Here is a 25,072-nt window from a genome sequence, read left to right as displayed (position 1 = left end):
TGAGAATCGCTTGAACCCAGGAGGTGGAGGTTGCAGTGAGCCGGGATCGCACCACTGCACTCCAGCCTGGGGGACAGAGGAAGACTGTCTCAAAAAAAAAAAAAAAAAAAAATGCACTTTGGAATGTCCATGTTGACATTTTTACTACACGTGTGGAATGTTAGGCTCCTTCCAGGTACTCTCTAATTTGTATTTAGATTTCAAGCCTACCGGTTTGAAGAGAGGTGAGCCACTCTCCCTTTGGTTAGAAAATATGTGCCTGAAACAGCCACACTTGTGGGGTATGACTGTGAGTTACAAGCTAAGGTGTTTAAAATTTGTTATAATTTAGTTTATTTTTTGAATAGTGATGACCTCAAAAGGTTCTAATTCAAAAGATATAAAAAGTTTGAGAAGTCTCTTTTTACCTCTGTCCCCTAACCACCCAACGTTCTTCCCTGGAGATAAACAACAACTTTGTTACTTTCTTGGGTACTTTTACAAAGATATTCTATACAAACGTATATATTCCATCCTATTTTTATTTTTTTTTTAAGAGACAAGTTCTCACTGTCGCCCAGGCTGGAATGCAGTGGCACGATCATAGCTCCCTGTAGCTTCTAACTCCTGGACTCAAGAGATCCTCCCGCCTCAGCCCCCTGACTCTCTCCAGTAGCTAGGATTACAGGCCTGAGTCAAGATGTCTTCCCCACCCGCCATTTTAAAAACATAAATGTAGCGGCCGGGCACGGTGCCTCACGCTTGTAATCCCAGCACTTTGGGAGGCCAAGGTGGGCGGATCACGAGGTCAGGAGATCGAGACCACGGTGAAACCCCATCTCCACTAAAAATACAAAAAATTAGCCGGGCGTGGTGGCGGGCGCCTGTAGTCCCAGCTACTCGGGAGGCTGAGGCAGGAGAATGGCGTGAACCCGGGAGGCGGAGCTTGCAGTGAGCCGAGATCGCGCCACTGCACTCCAGCCTGGGCAACAGAGCGAGACTCCATCTCAAAAAAAATAAATAAATAAAAATAAATGTAGCCTGCTATACATACTGTTTTGCATCTTGTTTTTTTGGTTGTTGTTAATATAAATTGAAAAATGTTTAATATTTATACCTGATGGTTTTTTTTCTTTCATATTTGGATAAATATTACATTATATGGTTGTTCCATTACGTGTTTAAACTGTTTCCTATTGATGTCTTCCTATTTAGGTTCTTTCCTATCTTTTGTTTTTATACACACACACTGTATTGGCATCCTATATATATGTAGTTTTTCACATGTATGTGTATAATCCTAAATAGATTCTCAAATTAATTCCTAGAAGCATAATTTCAGTTTCAGAGGATTTGTATGTTTGTATGATTTTTATTTATTTATTTTTTGAGACGGAGTCTCGCTCTGTTGCCCAGGCTGGAGTGCAGTGGCTCGATCTCAGCTCACTGCAAGCTCCACCTCCCAGGTTTATGCCATTCTCCTGCCTCAGCCTCCCGAGTAGCCGGGACTACAGGCGCCCGCCACCTCACCTGGCTAAATTTTTGTATTTTTTTTTTTTTTAGTAGAGATGGGGTTTCACCGTGTTAGCCAGGATGGTCTTGATCTCCTGACCTCGTGATCCGCCCGCCTCGGCCTCCCAAAGTGCTGGGATTACAGGCATGAGCCAGTGCGCCTGGCCCATTTTTTTATTTTTGAGATGAAGTCTCGCACTGTCACCGGGCTGGAGTGCAATGTCACAATCTTGGCTCACTGCAACCTCTGCCTCCCGGGTTCAAGTGATTCGCCTGCCTCAGCCTCCTGAGTAGCTGGGATTATGAGCTCCTGTCACCACGCCCAACTACTTTCTTTTTGTATTTTTAATAGAGACAAGGTTTCACTATGTTGGCTGGGCTGGTTTTGAACTCCTGACCTCGTGATCTGCCCACCTCGGCCTCCCAAAGTGCTGGGATTACAGGCATAAGCCACGGAACCTGGCCGATTTTTTAAATTTATTTATTTTTTCTGCTATTGCCAAATTTATTTCTATGGAAGTGGAAGAGATTTAGTTTCTCCAAACCTTCACCAACATAGGGTGTTATCCAACTTTTGGATCTTTGCCAATCTGATACATGAAAAAAGTTTGGGTGATTTTGATTTGTATTTTTCAGATTATGAGTGAGATCAACCATTTTTTGTTTTATTTAAATGTATTTTCTTTTCTATGAGATAGCTGTACATTTCCTTTACCCATGTTTTATTGGGTTATTTTAAAAAATATTGATTTATGGTATAGATGAGTTATAGATTCAAATTATTGTTCTATCTCTCCTCTCTCTCTCTGTGTGTGTGTATGCATGCCAATATTATAATACTTTGATTATTGAAGCTTTATAGGATGTTTTAATAACCGGAAGATCTAGTTCCCTCTCAGTGTTTTTCTTTTTAAGACTTCCTGGCTCTATTTGATTGTTTATTTTTTCATATAAACAGTTTGGTATCAGCTTATCTTGTTCTAGAAATACTTTGATTAATATTTTATATTAGTATGACATAATAGCTATAGGTAAAGTTAAGGATATTTGACATCTTTATGATATATCTTCTTATCCAAGAACATTGTATGGCTCTCTATCTACGCAAGTGTTTTTTGTTCTTCAGTAGTTTTTGAACTTCCATCATATAGTGTTTGCTCATATTTTTGTTAATCTTTTTTCCAGGTATTTTGTTTTTTTTGTATGCCATTGAGAAGCCATATCTTTAATTGTAGGCTCAACCACTTTACAGTTCTTGAATTACATAGTTTGGAAACTAAATAAAAAGGATATCTTCTCTAGAACATATTCAGATATGAAATTCCTACTGAACCTTTGAATGTAAATAAATTACTAAAAATGAGCCATAGGTTTCTTGTTGAGTAAGAGTAAAATCTGTATACTCAATTTATTGGACTGGATAATGAATGCAAAACAATCAAGCAAAAGTTAGCTTTATCATCCTAATAATTTAAGAGATAAAATGTGGATTTTTATCTGTTGTATTAGAATTACACTTCACTGGTTTAAATCATTTTCAATGTTGTTTTTGTCCTTTTTCCTCTTAAAAAATCAGCAAGCAAGTACATATTAAAGACGGAAAAAGTACAGCTTAAACCACACATAGAACATAACTGCTTAAGCTATGCATCACCTATACTACAGGACAATCCGGGGATCTACAGCTCCTTGATATGTGCTGCTGGACCTCCCAATGCCACATAAGCCAACTGTGCACGTGCGCTCACCGAATGGAGAAGAAGAGCTCTTGAGCTGACATGTTATATTTATAATATTCCTCTGGTAATGTAGTAATCCTAGCACCCTCAATATATTCCTTAATCACTTAATCACTATCAACTAGCAATTCTTTTTTCTCTTTTTTTCAAATTTCTTGATTCTAACCATTCCATCAATTCCTAGCACTGATTTTATTAAATCAGCATATATAAAAGTATATTTAGGCCGGGCGCGGTGGCTCAAGCATGTAATCCCAGCACTTTGGGAGGCCGAGGCGGGTGGATCACGAGCTCAGGAGATCGAGACCATCCCGGCTAACACGGTGAAACCCCGTCTCTACTAAAAATACAAAAAATTAGCCGGGTGAGGTGGCGGGCGCCTGTAGTCCCAGCTACGTGGGAGGCTGAGGCAGGAGAATGGCATGAACTCCGGGGGGCAGAGCCTGCAGTGAGCCAAGATCGCGCCACTGCACTCCAGCCTGGGCGACAGTGAGACTCCGTCTCAAAAAAAAAAAAGTACATTTATTATACAAGTATGTATCTCATTTGAATGCCATGACGATAGCTTCTCAATAGCTTCTCAATAGCTTCTCAATGTCTTCTCAATACTTCCCATAGCAGACAGAGGTTAATATACACAGGAGAAGGACTACGAAATCATACTGTGTATTTTGTATACTCAGCCAAAACAAAAGAAGAATTTAATTCCTCCACATCATCTTTTCCCATGTCTCAGTAGCCTGACACCTTCCTCAATCACCTAACTAAAGTGTGGAAAGAATGAAAACTCTTTGAGAAATCAGTGACCCAGAAAGTTAAAAACCAAAAATTATGAAGCATCAAATGACAGGCTATTTATCATTTTTCTTCTACATAAAATCCACCACTTACAGACTCTGCTTAGTGGCTATATATAAAAAGCTTCAGTGACTGAGTAGTTTATATGATTTTAATATGTAAGGTAAGTATATTTTTATTACAAAATGATTACTTCCTTATTAAAGAAGCCTTAAGAATAGAGAAAGGTAGGAAAAAATCTGTGATTCATTCATGTTCCTAAATTCAAATACAACCACTCCTTTGACTCTTTTGAAATCATAATTTTACCTGTATATATTATATAATTTTATCCTGTATAACATATTAGAAGCATTTTTCTTTTTATATTTTAATTGTGAATAGTTTTAAAGGATGGAAAATAATATAACATTTTCCACATCACTATATAGTATAATTAGCCACAAGAGACAGTAGAATATAGCAGTAAGTGCATAGCTTTAAAGTCAGACAGATATGGATTCATCAACTGCATGTGTTTCCCTCTGCATGTTCTTTACTTTTTTCCCCACTGATTGAATCACTGATTTTTAGCTGAGTACATGACCTTCCAGAATAAAGATGATGTTTCCTTGCTTTTCTTGCAGCTAGCAGTTCTATCCAATGTGATGTGAATAAAATGGTGTGTGAAACTTTCTGGCTTATTTTAAAAGTTAGGGCATATGTTCTTCTTTGCTTCTTCCTCCTTTCTGTTGGCTAGAATGCATACACAAAGGCTGGAAATCAAGTAGCCATATTGGTCCCTGTGGTGGGGACAGTCCTGAGATCAGGGAATGAAAAGCTGGAAAAGCTTGGGTCTCTCAGGACTTCGTGGAATGCCATATTTGTGCCAGACTGCCTATCATAGACTTTTTATGAGAGAGACTGTATTAGTCAGTTTTCACCTTGCTAAAGAACTACCCAAGACTGGTAATTTGTAAAGGAAAGAGGTTTAATTGACTCACAGTTCTGCATGGTTGGGGAGGCCTCAGGGAACTTACAATCACGGCAGAAGGGGAAGCAGATATGTCTAACATGGAGGCAGGCAAGAGAGTGCGAAGGAGGAACTGTCAAACACTTATAAAACCATCAGATCTCGTGAGAACTCACTCACTGTCACGAGAACAGCATGGGGGAAACCACCCCCATGATCCAATCATCTCCCTTCAGGTCCCTCCCTTTACATGTAGGGATTATGTGGATTACAATTCAAGGTGAGATTTGGGTGAGGACATAGAGCCAAACCATATCAGAGACTTTAAAAGGTGTTTAAGTTCAAGTTAGTATGTGTGTGTATGTGTGTGTGTGGTGGAGGGGCGGGATGGTGTTTCTATGTCGCTCACAGCTTTATCAAATCCTATCTAATATAATTGCTTTTAGTACTAAAGAGTAGATGAGTAGTGATTTATCCCAAAAGGATATGTATTGCTTCTATTAAAAAACAAAACAAACAAACAAACAAACAAAAAAAACAAAGAAAACCCAAAAGGCAGCAGGCAATACCAGGGTAGCTTGTTGGCTAATTGCAGCCACTGGGGGCCTAGATTACTTTTCTTGTTTACTTTGTCATTCTCATCATTTGCTTCTAATCCCTTCATGATCCCAAAATGGCTGCTTCAGCCTCCATCGTCATCTACTCTCATAAAAATGTTCAAAGGCAAGAAAAAAGGGAGCAGGAAAAAAAATAAAATAAAAAAAGGCTTGAGGAAGTGATTTTCAAGAAGCCCAGGAAAATTTATTCTTAAATCTTATTGACAAGAATTATACCACATGCCCATCCCTAGACTTACTACTTGCAAGGAGATTGGAAGTGCTCTTATCAGCTTAGACTATTCTTGATTTATCTTCTGCAGCTGGGTACCTTTTTTCTCAAGCAAAATCAGGGCTCCTTGGCAATAAAGAAGCAAGAAAGGTTGAAGGATGAGTCATTAGCCGTGTCTGTCACCCTGGGCACACAACGTTGGCTTTGGGGCATTATCTGTGTAGTGCGGTGACAGTAATGCCTAACTCTTAGGAAATCAAAAGAGATTCCATTTGAAAGGAGATAGTAAAATGCATTGCACATACTGTATGCTCAATATACAATAGTTATTATCATTTTCATTATTTCATTAAGTTGATGTATGAGAGTTTACTTAACTGACCAAGTATATTTAGATTATTTGTTGCTTCTTTGGCTATTATATATAACTCTAAATTAGTATATTTTGTTATACAACTATTTTTTTTTCTTTCATTGCTAAAGATTCTTTTCCTGGGTATATTCCTAGAAGTATAATTACTGGGTCATTCAATAGTAATGGAATAAATTGTGATCCTTCTGGAATAGTACAGAAATTACATATGAGTCAGGAAGTCAAACACTTCTTACACCTACCCGGGCAAGTATACTGGATAATACCTATAGGTAGACTCAGCTTTTGGGAATCAGGAATACACATAAACAGAATCAACTGTGAGGTGTTCATTTTGCCATGATTTCAAAACTTTTGCTTCCAAATATGTCAATGTGGCATAGCAGAAAGTTCATTGAAGTTGTCTTCAAATATCTGGGTTTAGGTCTCTGCCTTGTTACTATCCATGTGAGCTTGGACATAAGCATAATCTCTGTGACTCTATTCACCCATCTGTAAAATGGGCCTAATAAAAATGACCCACCTCCCTGAAATGAGTAAACACATAGGGAAATGCTTTGGAAATTGTAAAAAACTACAGACATATAAGATATGATTATTAGTATCTATGGAAAAGATCTGAGACAGAAAAAAATAATGCTTTAAACTTAATAAAGCAAACACTTCTGTGTTCCAGGCACAGTTCTCAGCTCTTGTTATATACCTCATTTAATCTTCACAACAAACTAAAGAGATAAATACCTTTTTTTTTTTGAGACAGAGTCTCACTCTGTTACTTAGGCTGGAGTGCAGTCGCACGATCTCAGCTCACTGCAACCTCCTCCACCACACCAAGCCTAAATACCATTATTATGGTCACTTTACAGATGAAGAAACTGAGGCACAGAGAAGTTAAATACCTCTCCCATAGTCACTGTGGATTTGAAGCCACAGTTTGTCTCTAGAAATCATGAGCTGAACAATAATGCTACACTGTCTGTCTTATCAAATGTTGAGGATGAACATCTCTTTCCGCTATCTTAACATCAAGTCAGAAGACTCTCACCTGAGAAGCAGCCTGCATAGTCAACAATGCCCATTTCTCTGGATAGTGGCTCCTGAGTGTAACCACATCGGGCTTCACAAAATGTGAAGCTTGAAGTGAGGTATAACAGAATATCAGGCACAGGTTGGGCTAGTTATCTATTTTGTGGTTTGGAGTGTTCGATGTGTATTAATATAGAGGTTTGCATGTGATCAGACACGATGGGGACTAAAGAGAAAAGAGCAATGAGATCTACTCCCAGGACACACTGTGAAAGGTGGTGTTTGTTTCTGAGGTGCTTATCTAATATTTGCTAACAGCCTCTACTGCCTCTCTGCAGCTTCACGCTGCCCTTCCTGCTCTTTATTTCCTTTCACGCGTCCCTATTCCTGCCTGCCTGGCTAGCGCCTGTCACGCAGAACTGAACTCTCCATCCTTCCTCGCTAAAAACCTAGTCTCAATTAATTTTCTCTTTAAGGGAATTTAATCAATGCATTTATTGGTTATCTAAGGTGTTAAGTATGGAAATGAAACAAGGTGCTGACTTTCCTCCCAGAGATACAGGCATTTTAACATATAGTGGGTGGTAGCTTAATTCACTGATGCTGAAATTTTAGGCATTCACAGAAACTGGTGGATGAGAATTATTGGGTGGGATTTGCAACGCCCCTCTAACTATGCTAGCTGAGCCTACTCTGTCTCGAACAGGAAGCAAGAAAGAGAAAGAGGTATGGTCAGAGAAAGGAAAAAGGCATCTTTGGCAGACAGAATGTAACTCTGGTTTTCTTTAGAAAAGCAAGTGCCCAGCTCTTTGTCTCTTCCTTGCAGTGGGGGGTGGCAGTCACCAATGAGATATTCACAGTCTGCTCTGGACTTCTCACCTGGGTGCTTCCTCTCCCTCCTGATCACTTCCTCTTTCTCCTTTCCTGAAATGGGGACATGGGGCTAAAGCAGTGGACAAAAGCAGTGGCAGTAGCCATATGTTGGTAGCTGACAGGAAATGATACATTAATCCGAAGCATCGTGGTTTTGACATTCTTTTTTTTTTTTTTTTTTTTTTGAGAGGGAGTCTCGCTGTCGCCCAGGCTGGAGTGCAGTGGCATGATCTCTGCTCACTGCAAACTCCACCTCCCGGGTTCAAGCGCCTCAGCCTACCAAGCAGCTGGGACTACAGGCGTGCACCACCATGCCCAGCTAATTTTTGTATTTTTAGTAGAGATGGGGTTTCACCATGTTGGTCAGGCTGGTCTGGAACTCTGGACCTTGTGATCTGCCCACCTCGGCCTCCCAAAGTGCTGGGATTACAGGCGTGAGCCACCGTGCCTGGCCAGTTTTGACATTCTTAAACCAATAACCACTAACAAGGTCCACCTCTGGATGTGGTGAAGGTGTAGGTGAAGAAAATAAGAATTATTAGTTTAAGCTACTCTTTTTTTGTTGTTACTTGTAGCAGAACATGATTCTTAATCAATATGACCTCTGGCTGAAATGGGCTAAAGGCATTCAAAATAGCCTTCAGTGAGTACCTTGCATCTTCTCTGTCTAAAAATAGCTGACGTATTTACTGTTTATTAACCACCCACTGTATGCAAGTTAGTGTGTCTGCACCACTGAGATGGCATGTAGAGCATATAAGCACCCGACAGAGGGGGACATGAAACTTTGGCAGCTCGAGTCATTTGCTTGAAGTCATAAAGTTAGTGAATGGAGGGGTTGGGTGTAAACTCAGACCTTTTCCCACAGGGTCTACACACTTTTCCACTTAGCTTTCCTGTCTCATCCATCTCCTAACTAGGGATAGAATGATTGCATTCCCTAGTTACTCACATTATTCCAATTTACTCCACAGGGACTTCACACATGATTACATTCCCAAATAGAAGTTGGCCCATGTTAGACTTACAAGAATTTTCATGATTATTGAAAACATTTCTTACAATTAAATATTATTTTGTCAGATGATCAGAACTCACTATAAAACTAGCCTTATTCATGGAAAACGTGTGGGGCTCTTAGTATAGACTCTAAAAGTCAGGTGATACTTTGCAGGAGTGATAAGGGGTGTTGAGTAAGATGCAGGAAGAAAATGCAGGAATCTAAATCACAAAGAATCTTGGAACAAGACGTGCATTTGACTCACTTTGTACTCTTCAGCATAATTGTCTTTCTTGGCCACCCACTGTATTCTACATTCCCAACCTTCTGGACCTCTTGCAATTACCCTGACAAGGATCAAGTGAAGGTCACAGAAGCAGAGGCATACATCTATTGTCATTCTGAAAAAATAAAAAAAGTAAAGTGCATGCTATTTTTGTAAACATATTTCAAAAGCCTTAAAATGTTGACTAGTTATTTCACTTACGGGCATTTATTCTAAGGAAAAAATTATACACTTTGGCAAAGATTTGAAGGAAAGATCTTATTTTCAAGTATTGTTTATGTAACCAGTGTATTAGGAGAGCCTGAAAATTAAAATTTTGAATTATTAAATTTGAATAATTATATTTGAAAATTTTGATGATTAAATAGTTCATTCTGACAATGAAATACCATGCAGTCATTTGAATAATTATATTTGAATATTTGATTTAATATTTCATTCAAACAATGAACCATATACAGCCATCTAAAATATAGCATATCAAAAAGGAAGATTTAAAAACATATAGCATAATCTTCTATTGCTCTATATTGCCACTGACAGTATGTGCTGTATAATCTCATGTTTATAAAAAATGCAGTGCAAGAATGTTTATGTATAAAATACAATGAAGGGACATATGATAGATGTAAATAGCAGTTATCTTTAGAAATGAGGCTTCAGAAATATTTTCTTCTTTTAGTTACGAACATTTTCTTATTTTCCACAATAAACATACATCATTTTTGTTCTAAGGGAAGAAACACTGAAAACAAGAATAATGAAAACTATAAAAGAGCCCACATATACAAGTCACACAGCAAAGTGAATGACCCACTACTATACTGTCTATATAGACACTGCTATAAATAAATGTCAGAACACTGTTATATATTTTGTGCCAACAGAAGACTTTTAGACTTTTTTTTTTCCTGAGGTTCCTGGCTCTTTAGGAACATGATTCTCCTCTCTGAGCTGATTCTGATTGGAAGGCACCATTATCATGTTCTAAGCAAAGGAAGAACCACATTATTAGCCTTGAACAAAGGGACATAATCATTTTAGAAACCTCTAAAATAGCATTAATAGCAACAAATGCAGATTCTTTTATACAACCATCCCAAAGACACTGATGCTTCAGTTTAAATGATTTATTTTTCCTCTTGCCTTTCCTCCTCCCAGTGTTGTCTTGGCTTTGTGGTGATGTGCAGGGACCCACTGACCAGAAGATACATCATTGCCTGCACACTGGCAGGAAATGAAGAGCTGCCAAGTACCAACCAGAAACTAAACGGAGATTGTTGAAGGATAGAAGAAGAAAATTAGATATAGGCTGTCAGTGCACGTATTTTTTGCATTAAATTATAAACAATATGCTGTTAATATTTAAATCACAGAGGAATACCAGAATAAAAAATATGTATCCTTGTTTTTGTATCATTTCACTTTCTCCTCACCATGTCAATATCAAAAGTATACTGTGTCTTTGTACTCCATGTCATCAGGCATATGCCTATCTGCAAGTACACAACACTGTAGAGATGGTAAGACAAAAGCTTTATTAAATTTAATGCCTGATGCAGAATTTTAAATTTGTTGTCTTCAACTCAAATTTAATATTTTGGGGTTTTTGGTACTTATAAGCTTGACAAATCAACTTTATGTTCTTGAGTTAAAGGCAAATAAGCATTCAGAAAACTTCATTGAACATCAAATGTCAATTGCAACACAAGATTTTGATACAACTGTAAGTGAGTCTGAAACATATGGATTGAATTTTCCTTGCAATATTCTAGTGTTTGGAAGGAAAATCTGCGCAAAAAATGTGTTGTGGGTTTTCTGAAACCCCCAAAGTTGAAAAAACATTTTGATTTATTTAGATTCAGAAATGGGATAACCATTTTGCACCCCCGGAAACTTAATTAAGTACCAAATTCAGTTCAGCACTGCAAGGCACAGGGCCTGAATGAGTGAATCCTCCTTTTCAGTTGTATTGGACTGTTTTAATTCATTCGAACTATGCAATCTAATCAGTGGAAGAGCCTAGAGGTTTCTTTCTGCGGCTGTAACTACCCCACATAATCTCTGAGAGCCTTCTGAGAGCCTTCCCCCAAGTCACCTCCAATAAATATATACTCTAAACAAACATCATATGCAATCCAAAACAACCATACCACCTGGGTAAAAACTGAGATTGCTATACAAACTAAGCCTCCAGACAAATCTCCCCAACCTACAGAAATTCCGTGTCTCCACTGAGTGAAGTGCATAGAAACCCCAAAGGACCTTTCTGCTTTTACTTTGTTATTTTTGGATCTTATCTCACACTTTGGTCCTTCAGCTTGATTTGACTGGATTACTTCCCAACCCTCAGTAATGCTCCATTGTGGGAGCCTGTGTCTCAACAGTTCACACCTGCCGTTTACTCCACTGGGTTGTGAAGATTCACAGAAGATGACAGGAAGGGGGGAGAAATAAGCTAAAATAAACTTTAGAGGACGGCCCTGTTGCTGTGGCTCTCTGATCTTGGTTGTTGTCTATAGAGCTGTCCTTCAAACACATTGATATGCAGCTGTTATTTTAGAAACATTTCCCCTTCCAGGTTAGGAGTCTTTTCCAAATTAAAGATTCAGTCAAGGGAATTGGTTTAGAACCAGTTGGTTTGGGACTTCGTCTTCTTGCCTTCCTAAAAACCCTAAAATCTTTGCACATAAACACGAAAAAAAAGTGTAAGCTTTTGATTAAGGCAGTCTTGGGATCGCATCTTGGTTCTGTTTCATTACTGGCTGTATAACCTGGAGTAAGTATCTTCTGAAACACATTTCCCTCTTTTATAAATATGGAGATACTAGTCCTTGCCTCACTGAGCCATTTCCAGAATTAATAAAATATACTGTTTACTTGACAGAGTGTTTTGTAAGTAGTAGAAGCTCAGTGAATATTACTTTCTCTCCTCCTTTCTTCTAATATCCTAGTATCTACATTTCATATATTTTGGTTCAAATCATAAAATTATTAAATAAATCATCAAGAACAAAGTAAGAATCAATCAAATTGTCAAAAACAACACCCATTGTCTACTCAAAGTTCTAATTTTTGATGCCTAAGGATACAGAGTGATTACCAAGCATCTATCACAAAATCACAACTAATCCTCTAGCTTTGTCCTCAACAAATTGAGAAACAATTGAGGGATAATTAGAAAATGAAAAATCTCTCTCTGTCTTTCTGAAACCAGTAAGCATTAAAAAGAGAAATAAACATGTACGTTTAATTAGAAATTTTAAAGAAGATGGATATCTTAATTTTTCACACACTCAATATAAAAAATATATATTTATTTTTTCAAGACTCACAAATACATTACAAAATTTAAAGATTCATACATTTTTCTCTATCAGGTACTAAACATTGGCTTGAAAGATATTTGCTATTAGCAAGCGTTGGGGACTAGGTAAAAAAAAAAAAATTAGCCAAGAGAAAGCAATGATTCTGATTAAGTAAATTCCATTGAACTCTTTCTAGTAAGCATTATTCAGGTCATGAATGCTAATTTGTCCTGCAGGGGGGCTGTGGGTAATTACCCAGAAAAACTATCAGCTTTATTGAGTTGCTACAAAACAGTATTACTGCATGGTACACTGTAAAGGAAGACAACCGTGATATGTACTCACAGAAAAGGGTATTTTTTCCCCCCTACTGGGAAGATTTTATAGCCTAGATAGAAATGATAATAAATGGCATTTTGCTTAGAAAAATAAAGTCACATTGGTGTCACTTCCTGTTTAATAGTCAAATAAGATTTCTGACATGCAAAGACCTGTATCTGAGAAGTGCCACCAAGATACCCAAACAATTTTAGCTTTCTGCATATTTAACGTGTAGAATCAGAACCATCTTAAAAATGAAGCAAATATGGCACATTGGCCGCATTCCAGCAACTACACAGAACTGCTGACGTTACTAAAATCTAGATAATTTAGCCCCATATGGGAATCCATACCACAATTATATTGTCCCTGCTCCGACACAGCCCTGATTTTGCACTTCTTTAAGCCCAGCTTTTTATAATTTTAATTCCCTTCACCAATAAAGCAATTTGCATTCACATAGTCTCCCTGTAAGAAAGAAAGAAAAAGAAATCTATTACATGACCTTGGTCTCTTTAGAGTTGATTACAAGGAAACAAACTCTTCAAGTAACCCATTCTCTCATCTTTTTTTTTAATTGATGTGAAACCCATCTCACTATAAACTGTAGAAGACTGTGCATAGCAGGCTACAGGCTCACATATTAAAATGTAGACGTGTTTAAAATCTCATTTGCTCTTTTAGCATGATGAGGTAAAAGCCATACTAAGTTTGCACAGACATACATTAGGGACAAACAGAAAAAGAGACAGCATTACCCTTTGGAATAATGGAATAAGCTATTATAAAATGTTGAGATTTTAAAAGGTGTTTTTACAACTTCTCACCCTTTACTGAAATAATTTGAAAAATGTGCTTGGTTGATTTACTAAGGCCTATCTTGACACTTCATAAGTATTTTTAAAGAAAAAAAATAATTTCCGGAACACTGTTTTCTCTATAATTTGGTCCAAATAGTGTCAAAGTCCAATATTCACATGAAACATGATTTGCTTTTGACTCACTTTGCCTGCCTTAAAAGGCAAAACAGCGAATAAGAAACACGTGGAAAGTAGAATCATATCGAACAAACTCTGATGAAAAAAGTGAGATTACTAATTTAAAATAAAATACTTCGGCCACTTCTTTCCTCCTACACAAAGAAAATAAACGTGCGAGTTACCCATAATTATTAACAGTAATAGTTTGAGAGAACTGACATATTAAAGAAGTAATCATTAATCTTACTAATCATTGGTATGTTGAGAAGTATTTGGTCTTTGCTGTTGGTGTTTTCTCATATGTGTCTATGTGTGTGTGTGCGTGCTTTTTTTGTTTTGTTTTGTTTTTTGTTTTTTTTTTGAGACAAGGTCTTGCTATGTCACCTAGACTGGGTTTGGAGCTCCTGGACTCAAGGGATTCTATTGCCTCAACCTTCCAAGTAGCTGGGACTACAGGTGCTTGCCACTGTGCCTGGCTTGTTAGTTGTGGCTTTAATTCAAAGAAAGACAGCATCCTCCAAGGTACCAGTGGCATTTTGTCTATGATTTCTTATTTTAGAAGGATTTTGTTCTATGTTCTAAACAGTCAAGTAATAGTATCTGGTTGTAGCTAAATAAGATATTTCATATTGTTATAGATATAATGTAAATTTTACTTTGAGAGGTAGTAATTTGTATTTAATAAAAAATTTCCTCCAAGACTAAGAAATATCTTCATATTACAGTCTTTGTTTTCCGTTCACATTCAGTGCTAAGATAGAGTTAAACTTTGAAGCTTTGATTATATTCAGAGTTAATATGATTAAGCTTGCAGGCCATGCTCTTCATTTACTTTCTTGTGAAAACCTGTGCGAACTTGTATATACTCACATATCAAACCAAGAAGGCTATTTTTTTCCTTGTCAAATAGTTTCTTAGAAGAAGCCTGGAAAAGGTACCAACTATGAAAAAAGACAACTCAATAATGGAGAGTTCAAACTGCTCATGTGTACTAATAATGAAATACACCGAAGGCTTTTTCATTCTTTCTACACCTTGACAATGACAAAAAGGACCCTACATAACTTTCTACCCCCTAGGGGATTAAAAGCAGCTCCCAGTTTTCACTGTAACTATAATCTATGTCTAATAATAGTCTTTCAGCAGATTTTTTTTTTAAATCAATATTATCACCAATGCATATCTTCTCTATTTCCAACCTTGAGAATGTAAAATTGGTTTTTTTTAATCATGGCTCATTTTAAGGGAAAATGAGTACCATATGTATTTCCTATATATATTTCATGTGCTAGAGAGTTTGAATGAATGTGTTTGTCAGGTTAACACTTCTGGTTCTAATAAGGAATTTTGTTTTTCAGCCTTCTTTTCATTACTCACCTAGGACCTAATCTACCGTCCTTATGATGAAAAAATCCCCTCTATTTCTCAAAGTTGGGCCACTGAGGTACTTGCATGTTCCTGTCAAATTTGCTTTAAACTAGAGGATATGAGCCTGAGAAATATTATTATTATATTCAGTTTTCACATTATCATTATCACTCCTAACACAGCTAGCTCTGTAAGTAATAATTATTAACATGAACGTTAGTTCAGTCTAATTTAGTTCATTAGCAAGATAACTCCTTTGATTAAGAAACAGGCATTATGACACTTTAATCAGTGGGTAGTACCAGCCTGTTTATTACCATCATTCATTAAACTTTTTTTCCTAACAGCGGTATTTGTTGGATGAGCATAAACCAAACATATAACAAAGTTCCTTCAACTTTCTTTTTTGGACTTGACTGTGTTCAATGAAAGACTTGGACGTTTCCTTCATCTGCCACCCTGGAATTCCCTCTGTTGGGCAGACTCGCAAGGATTAAGAAAGCTGTCCTGAGCATGTATTTCACTAAATCCTCACATACCATTCAGAGTGGCCGCTGCCTGAACAACTTCCTCCTGTTTGCACACAAGAAATGGCTGGTGCAAACAATTCAACAGAGCGCTTGCCTGGCACAGCGAGTCAGGGTGTCAGTTCAGCTTCATGCCAGTTGTTGTTAATCCATTTGCTTTACATAAAAGATGGAAAGCAGCGCTTTGTTACTTGAGCTAGCTCCTCAGGCTCTGCTTGAAGGGGCCTTTTTTCATTCATGTTTTTAACAGTTTCTAACATCATAAGCCTTCTTGTTAGGAATCTGGTAATATGATTCCTACCACAATGCAGGCAGGCACCAGGTTTACAGTAAATCCGTACGAACGGTGTTTCAAAATGCTGCATATTCCACATCAGTCACAAAACATGGATTCGAATAGGGCAGAAGGGTCAATAGAAGGTCCAATGGCAGATAGAGTGGTAAAAGGAATGTGCCAGGAAGAGCCCTTTTTTTTTTTTTTTTTTTTTTTTACCATATCACTTAGGTATTTTTTCTGAAGTGATTCTAAGTGATTTTCCACGAATGGAAGACAGTATGTCTTGAGCAGAATGAGGGCTACATTGTCGCCAGGAGAAGCAAAGGCCACCAGACACTAAGATGCAGTTAACAGGGTATCAGAATTACTAGCAGCCTTGTTGGCTTTGTGAGTTTTTGTGCATTGATCTCCAATTCATTTTAGCAGTGGAAGTACCATACTCCATTACTCTAGATTTTAATCATTCTGAAAAGCAGGGATTTGATGCACAAGGAATGTGGCAGTGGTTGAAAGGAAGGATGAACAGCAACTTTAATCAAAATATGATTTTAGCATAAGAAGAGGGAAAGATGAGCTATGATACTGCATACATTAAAAGACAGATGAACCATTCCATTAGTAGATCAACAGTTCTTTGATCTGAACCTAGAAAAGAAGGTCACATGGGCTGGGGACTTTCTGAGGTTAGTTGTTCTAACCAAGTCCTGAAGCTATTTGCCAACTAATAATATATATTCTTGGCAAATATTTCAACCTCTAAAGGTTATGTCAGGGGCACATCTAGAAAATTAATGAAGGAACAATGTTGAGAACATTCCTTATGAGATGGCGGTACCCTCGTGTGTGATTCCTATGTTCCCTACTATGTATTGTGTAAAAAGATGGCAGGGCTGGCCTCATGGGTGTGTACCCTATGCACAGGGCTTCATGCAGGTAGGGCCTGGCACTTGCTTTCATGCAGTGCTGTCGCTACCTTGAAATCCTTAATCATTTTCTCTTTCAACTTGTGTTTGTTAATGAAGTGTAATGGGACAATAGAGCATGCACGGGAGCAGAGGAGACACATGCAATATATGTGTCTATTGTTCCTTGTCTCCTCATTCACATATAACGTTTATAATGCCTCATGAGCACACTGACGGACCCATAATGACTGGCAGGTCAGTGAGTTTCAGAGTGAGTACAACGTCAGCGTGTTATGTCTGTGGCTGAGGTAGGGGTGATGATGATAACATAGAGGGTAACTAAAATATAAGGCAACACACAGCTCTATTCCCTTTAAGGTCTTCCTTACTCATCAGTAAGACAGAAAGTGAAGGTAGAACATGCGTGCTCCGAGAAGTCAGACAAAAACAATTAAGTTTTGTGTAGCGTTTTCACTGTTCTGGTAAGAATAAAACACATATGCATACACAAGCTACATAATATGAATTGTGTTATTTCAGTGATTCCATGTGCCTTAAATGCTCGTATTTGCATTTGAAATTGGCATTGCACAATATAAAGCCGAGTGATAGAATTCATGCTAATAAATTAAATGTTTTCTTAGGATAACGTTAAATAGCAAATAAAAGGCAAAATAAAGTCAAGAGAAGGAGATTGGGGCGGAAAGAAAAAAGAAATGTTTTCTATTTTAGGACCTTTAACACTATTTTTTTCCTGTCTTTAAATAAGGGAATCTCATGTTTTCATTTTGCACAGAACCCAAGAGACAATGTAGCTGGCTCTAAAGGCAGAAAATATTTCTACCAGGAGAATGGAAAATGGGATGTGTCCTTAGGTAGTATAAGGTAGCATACACTTTCTACCTTTTCTAAATTATTCTATCTTTGATATCTCAATCACAACAATTATCAATGGAGCCCCTGTCTATGAAATCAAGAATTGAATCAGGCAGCAAACATGCCAGTCCCCTATCATCGTTCCTCTCAATGCGGCTCAGCAGCTTGATGAATCCTTTTCCGCTTATGACAAATGAGGTATGACCAGCCGCTCCCTCGCTCTGCTTCCCTCTTGAGGAGCGAGATAAACGGCCACCATATAATGTGAAATGGAGGACTTGAGAGTAACACACTTCCAAAACACGTGGTCATCATGCAAAATGTCACTAATTAGAGGCCAAGGAGCAAACAATTGGTAAATAAATTAGTAAATGAACAACACCCTAGGGGCCCCAAAGAGTTAATTTGCTTTTAGAGGATGAGCAATTTCCCTATCTGCACTGGTAAAATCGATCTCTTATTAGAACTGCTTAATGCTAGTGCCGCCTTGTAGAACTTTCTGTCGATATTAAGTCTCCTTCTGTGCAGGAGAAAGTGCTGAGGGGCTCCCTCTCTAGGTGGTGATTGCTCTCATACTCCCGGGGGCTTCCACTGGTCCTCCAGCAATTGATCAAATCAGCATATCTCACCTGTTCCTCAAGTGGCATCCTATCAGAGAAGCTTCCCTGATCACACTCTCTAAAACAGCAACCTTTCCCCCTTGATATTAAAAAAAAATTCCTCCATTGCACTCTTTTCTTTCATTTATTATATAAATGATTTATTTTCTGGTTTGATTTATCTATTGGTTTATTTTCTGTCTCCTCCTAATTACACAGTCTACCAAGGGAGAGTTTTGTTTTCTTCACTGCTGAATCCCCAGGACCTAGAACAGTGACTGGCCTGGAGGAGGCCCTCTGTACATTTGTTATGTAGATGAATGTGCAGAGGGAGAGGAAAGGGGTTGAAGGTCAAACAAGTTTGGAAAAGATTGGACTAGGCAAAATTCAGCAATCTTTTTTGTTGCAGGCGTTAACAGGGCCGTCGGTAGCTCAACACTTTATTGTCTGTTTTTTTGTTTTGTTTTGTTTTGTTCTTTTGAGACTGGGTCTCACTCAGTCACCCAGGCTGGAGTGCAGTGGTGCCATCACATCTCACTGCAGCCTCAACCTCCTGGCCTTAGGTGATCCTCTTGCCTCAGCCTCCTGAGTAGCTGAGACCACAGGTGCACAGCAACACACCTGGCTAATTTTTTAATTATTTGTAGAGATGGGGTCTCCTCCTTATGTTGTCCAGGCTGGTCTCAAACTCCTGGACTCAAGTGATCCTTCCCACCTCAGCCTCCCAAAGTGCTGGGATTACACGTTTGAGCCACCGCGCCTGGCCAACATTTCTTGTCAAACTCCATCTGAGATACAGTGCATAAATCAATTGGACCACGGGATTTTTTCCCTCTACCCCTCCACCCTCATTTAAAACAAGCATTCTTCGGGACACATTTTGGGAAATGGCATCTTAAGTGGTAATTTATTGATCTCATGGAATTTTAAATGAACCTTTTATCAGTGTAAATCCACCTCTTTCCTCCAAGTTCTTAATATTTAATGAAGCAGCCTCTCTTGGTCTTAAAATGGTGCTACCACCCTGTCCCGCTCTTTCCAGTTTCAACATGTTCTTGAATTTCATAGGAAAATAAGTTTACTCTTGACCTGTATTTGATGCAAACACCACAGTTTTGGTTGCTCTGCCCATTTTGTTCCCTGCATTTCCTGTAATTTTGCATGCTCAGCAGTCTGTCTCTTTGAGAAGAGGAACAGAAACTCCTACAGGTAGAGGGAAAGGATCTGATTTACGTGCAATGATCTTTGCAGAGGATTTGGGCCCATCTTTTGCACAGTGTGGTGCTTTTAACATGATTTTAGTGAAAATTGTGTAATGACATTGATCCCATTTTAAAGAACAAAAGCTGAGGTAGGTATCAGAAAGTAAAAACGTGTTTTTGTTTTTTTAATAAAAACTCAGATTTTTCTCAATTCTAGGTTTCAGCCTCCTACTGTTATAAATGATGTTAATGTGGAAACATGCTCTGTGCCTCGATGAGTGAACCAGGATACAAACTTCATAAGGCATAGGTCACATTTTCAGAACAGAATGTGAGCTCTTATTAAAATGGAATTTCAAGTCACAGCAGCTCTAAGCAGAAATAACTTGCATTGAACTCTCAACACACATAGGAGCTGACCCAGAGAGCTAGTAAAATCACATAGCAGAAATATTGCAGAATAGTATACCAATCAGTTGCTGGGAGGTACTTCTAGACAAATCTTCAGATGTCCTTGGTAAAACCCATAAAAATGTGTGCATAGTTTGAAGGCTAAAATGCTATGTTGTGTATAAAGGTAAACAGAGTAAGTTTTATAAATCCGAGTACTTTTATACTTGCATTTCTCTATTAAAGGTATCAAATCTATCCTTAAACAATTAACATTGTGGCAGCAGCAATTTTGCCCCTGAGAGTTAGCTCTATGGTACTAATGAGTACTTTCTAGTCTTTAGGATAGGCAAAGGGTATGAATCCAGAACACAGGAATTTTTGACTTAGCTTGAACATATTACCATTCAATTCGAGACCCACAATTTGGAGATTTGACTCTAATTGAAGTTTCTATGTTTATATTAGCTCTCCTTTGATAGAATTAGATGATTAGTTTTGGATATCAAATAGTTTCTTTGGAGAATGGGCTCTAGTTTTTCAAGAAATTTGATTTATCTTTTTTATTTTGGGAAAATATACATAAAATTTACCATTTTAAGCACTTTTAAGTACACAGTTCAGTGACAATAAGTACATTTACTTAAGTACATTCTACAGTAAGTATATTGTTGCACGCCATCACTAGTATCCATTTTCACAACTGTTTCATTATACCAACTGAAACTCTGTACCCATTAAACAATAACTCCCCACTTGCTCTGGTGCTCAGTCCCTGGTAACCTCTTTTCTATTTTTCTTCTTTATGAATTTGACTATTCCAGGTACCTCTTATATAAGTGAGATCCTGCAGTATTTGTCCTTTGGTTTCTGGCTTATTTCACTTTGCATATCTTCAAAGCTCATCCACGTTGTAGCATGGGTCAGAATTTTATTTCTTTTGAAGAGGAATGACATCCCTTTGTATGTATATACCACATTTTGTTTATCCATTCATCTGTAGATGAACATTTGGGTTACTTCCACCTTTTGACTATCATGAATAATGCCACTATTAACACTGTGGTACAAACATCTATTTAGATCCCTGCTTTCCATGTTTCTGGGTATATACTGAGAACGGGAATTGCTGGATCATATGGTAGTCCTTTGTCTAATTTTGCAGGACCACCATACTGCTTCCACAGTGGCTGCTCCCATTTTACATCCCCACTAACAACAGGCAAGGGTTCCCATTTCTTTACATCCTTGTCACACCTGATTTTGGTTTTAATAATAGCCATTTTAGCAAGGAGATGTGTTTTATCTTTTTGTTTCATAAATACTTTATCCTTTGCATTCCATACAAAACCCCGGCAATATAATTCCTAAGTGACTGACACTGAGTTAAGATTCTTTTTCTTTTTCAGTCCAAGGATATATCATTCATTCTTTCTAAACAGATCTATTAATTTTTTTCAAGAAAGCATAGTAATATTATATATATTTATAAATGGAGATTATTTATGTGTATACACATATGTACATATAAATATAAAATGTATCACTATCATTACTTGGTTTTGTTATATTAACAATACTTACTGTCATAAGAATAATGAAAGTGAATATAAAACGACTATCTGAATTACTAAAACAGGTAAGCCAAATACTTTCTTTTGACACCCAATTTTGCATGTATTTATAGCAATGGTAAGCTTTTGTTTTGGGGCTTGCTAGTGATGGAATCAATATATCTCTTTTAACTTTTTGCATTCAGGTTCACATCATGCTGTCTCATGTAAGCTTCATAAATACAGATGCTTCCTGCCTGTGGGGTTCTCACAAGGGCATAGATTCTAGGCTCAAATGATGAAACATTACCTTTGTTAGAACCAACACCAGCAAGATGCTCCTATTAAATAAGACAAACAGGTGGTTCAATATTTTGTGATAATTTTAACAACTGGGTTCAAGTCTCATTCTATCTTCTAAATTAACTGCAAAGAGATCCATCACCCAGGCCAATAACTTACATGGCAGATTGTGTGGACCTCACCATATAGGCTTCTGTGATCACGTGTGTGAATCACAGCATTTATGCTGCCTAAGGCAGTGGCCTGCAAAAGCAGAGCCTAGACCCAGCTGATTAAGCTGTAGCATAAAACAACACTTCAGTAGTCAGGAGCATGACAGCCCACAATGGTTTATTGGACCAAAGAGTATAACATTGTAATTTACTTCTTTAATACATGTCATGTTCTCTCTTACTGTTTCCCCTTATGGAGTGAAATACGTAGGTAAGAGATTGCTGTACAAGCTTCATGTGTTATGCCCCTCCAAAATTAGAGGGTAACAAACTGTCTTTATTATCCTGTGCCTTTGGTAAGCTGACACAAATCACAGAAACCACTGCAGGTGAGCATCTAGTGGTTTAAAAAGTCAAGGCAAACTAAAAGACTTCATGTCTCTGCCTGAAGCTATTTTTGAACTACAGTACACTGAGATGCAATTATTATGCTTCCTGGCCCTTCCTTTTTATTGTACGTTCCTAACAATTTTTTTTCTTTCTTATTGACAGGAAACCAGGATTTATAAAGTCTGGCTCAACGCAAATATTTAAAGACTTAATTTTTTTTTTCTTTCCCCAAACATAACAATGTAAGTTGAGTGGTGTTTTGGTGAGTTTATTTTTCTTTTTAAACTGGAATTCGTGGCTGTTCTCCAGCTGAAAACAGCACTAGTCACAGATAATTTAAAGAGAATAGCTTGCTTGTTTGTCAAGCAAACATGTGTAATCTGATGAAATTATTAATGTCATCGTGTTAACTCTCTTCTCATAAATACAGTTAACAGTGCTGACACTGCAATTATACTCAAATGTTCTGGCTCTTTGCTTATTCACTCAATCTGTCGGTCCAGTATGGGGGAGACAAATTGTGGTGGGCACTTGACAATGCACAAAAGAGATATAAACCTCTTCTGATTAAGCCTTGATGAAAGATTAAATGGTTCTGAATGCTTGCCAGATTCTTATGATATGACATTTTTAACCAATGGTAATAAAAAATTCTACTCAATCAACAAAGATTATAAAGATTGCATATATATGTATATATAAATAATGTGTACACATGCATATATTAGATATGGTGAGAAAGAGCATGTTCACTTCTTACCTTGAATTCCAACTTTATAACAAGATAATTTCATGATACTTGCTAGATTTTTGCAGACATTTGTTCTGAGAGAAAACAACAAATACTTGATAATTACCAACATTACTGTCTTCTTTACCATCCATCTACCAATGGAATAGTCCTTCACAGTAGCTCATTCATAATGAGGGTTCCTACATTCATTTATTATTATTATTATTATTATTTTGGTAGAGACGAGGTTTCACCATGTTAGCCAGGATGATCTCGATCTCCTGACTTCGTGATCCGCCCGCCTCGGCCTCCCAAAGTGCTGGGATTACAGGCGTGAGCCACCGCAAATTTTTGCCATACCTATTCTGTCAGCAGTCAAGAATGAGTAGTGATCTATTGTATGATTTAGCCTTTGAATTTTTAAACAGTTCACACCTTTTCACTTTTGGCTTTAGATCAAACAAAAATAGACCAGTTAATAATGGCTAACAATTACGTAACACTTCCTCTGTCCAAGTAGTGTTCTAGGTACTTCACATACTTTGCATCATTTCATTTCTTATATGAAGTATCTATTAGTAGTTTCCTCTTTCTGCAGATGAGTAAATTGAGGTAGAGAAAGGTTAAACAACTTGCTTAAAGTCACATAGCTCATAACAGGTAGTCCTAGGATTTGAATCTAGATATATCACAACATAAAATTGTAATAAACTTTAGATTAAGAATCTGTAACTATTCTTATCTTCTTAGATTTATAGATTATTATAAAGCCTTTTTGTTCTATAAGATTAGACTTATTTCATCTCCTCACATATCCCACCCTGCGTAAAGACATCCTTGAATGAACCTCATAAAATAATTATAGTCCATATTTTTAAAAAAACCATAGCAACATGGATGTGTTGTAATTATTAGTCTTCATATTAAGAAGTCCACTAAATTGAAAAGTTTCTTTAAATATACAAACAAAGAAACCTCTTGCATTTCAATACGCTAGTGCCTGGAGCAAATGCATTTATTAAAAGTGAAAGGAAATGGGGAATGAAGACAGGTGAACCCAGCTACCTAGACCTTTTTGTTGACATATTTGGAGCAGATAAATAGAAATAATAAAGAAAACTGGCAGTTTTCTACACAGTGTTACTGCAAAAATCTTGCTGCACATTCAGGAGGAACCTATATAAGTCATTCCTGGCCCTTTTGTTCTCTTTATATTTGGTTACAGAAATTATGTAGTTGTGCTCTTTCTTTTCCATTATGTGGAGCTTGTGTGAGGAAAGATCATTTCAGGGAAATGAAAAGGGTTTTTAAGTGGTTAGTAGAAGAAAAAAAATAATCAGGTAGAAAGGGGAGGACAAAGCAAACCCAGAAAACGAAAAATATATATATTGTTTTCTTCTTAAATTGTGTTAAACAGTTGTTTCCCACTTTGAAAGTTCATTATATTTATTTGTCATCAGGGTAATTGATCTACACTTGTTGCTAAGTCTGTTGCTTGCCTCCTGATGAACAGATTCATTAAGCTCATTTCTAATCTCTGTCTTCTAAATTCAATAAGCACTATAAAATTTCTTTCCTTGTATGGGAATTCTAAGGTCTTTTTTTTTTTTTCCTCAACAGCTTGAATTCCTGTATTCTGATTAAGATAGATGAAGTATTTGCATTCTATCCATATTCATAATCTTCTTTCAGAGTCAACCTAAAATACCACATTTGTTGCCCAGGCAGACACAGGCAATGTGTTGGGAGAGCTCTGCAGCTTTTTGTTTAGATGGATGATGATCCATCCCTTTTCAAATCCACAGAAGAGGTGGTCACTAGG

At 37.4% G+C, this 25,072-nt stretch overlaps 1 protein-coding gene and 1 long non-coding RNA gene across 3 annotated transcripts in view; one reads left to right on the top strand and one right to left on the bottom strand.

Annotated features, from left to right (window-relative positions):
- Window positions 1-25,072, bottom strand: part of ADGRL2 (adhesion G protein-coupled receptor L2) — a 691,023-nt gene that overhangs the window by 472,944 nt on the left and 193,007 nt on the right. The gene's annotated exons all lie outside the window — the stretch shown is intronic.
- On the top strand, window positions 10,489-11,850 carry LOC134733686 (uncharacterized). The gene is made up of 3 exons (XR_010117319.1): window positions 10,489-10,889; window positions 11,018-11,092; window positions 11,687-11,850. It is a non-coding gene; the product is annotated as an uncharacterized lncRNA (long non-coding RNA).

Source organism: Symphalangus syndactylus, chromosome 12, assembly GCF_028878055.3.
Source record: "Symphalangus syndactylus isolate Jambi chromosome 12, NHGRI_mSymSyn1-v2.1_pri, whole genome shotgun sequence".
In the NCBI taxonomy this organism is placed as follows: Eukaryota; Metazoa; Chordata; class Mammalia; order Primates; family Hylobatidae; genus Symphalangus; species Symphalangus syndactylus.
This window is presented reverse-complemented; position numbering and strand designations above follow the sequence as displayed.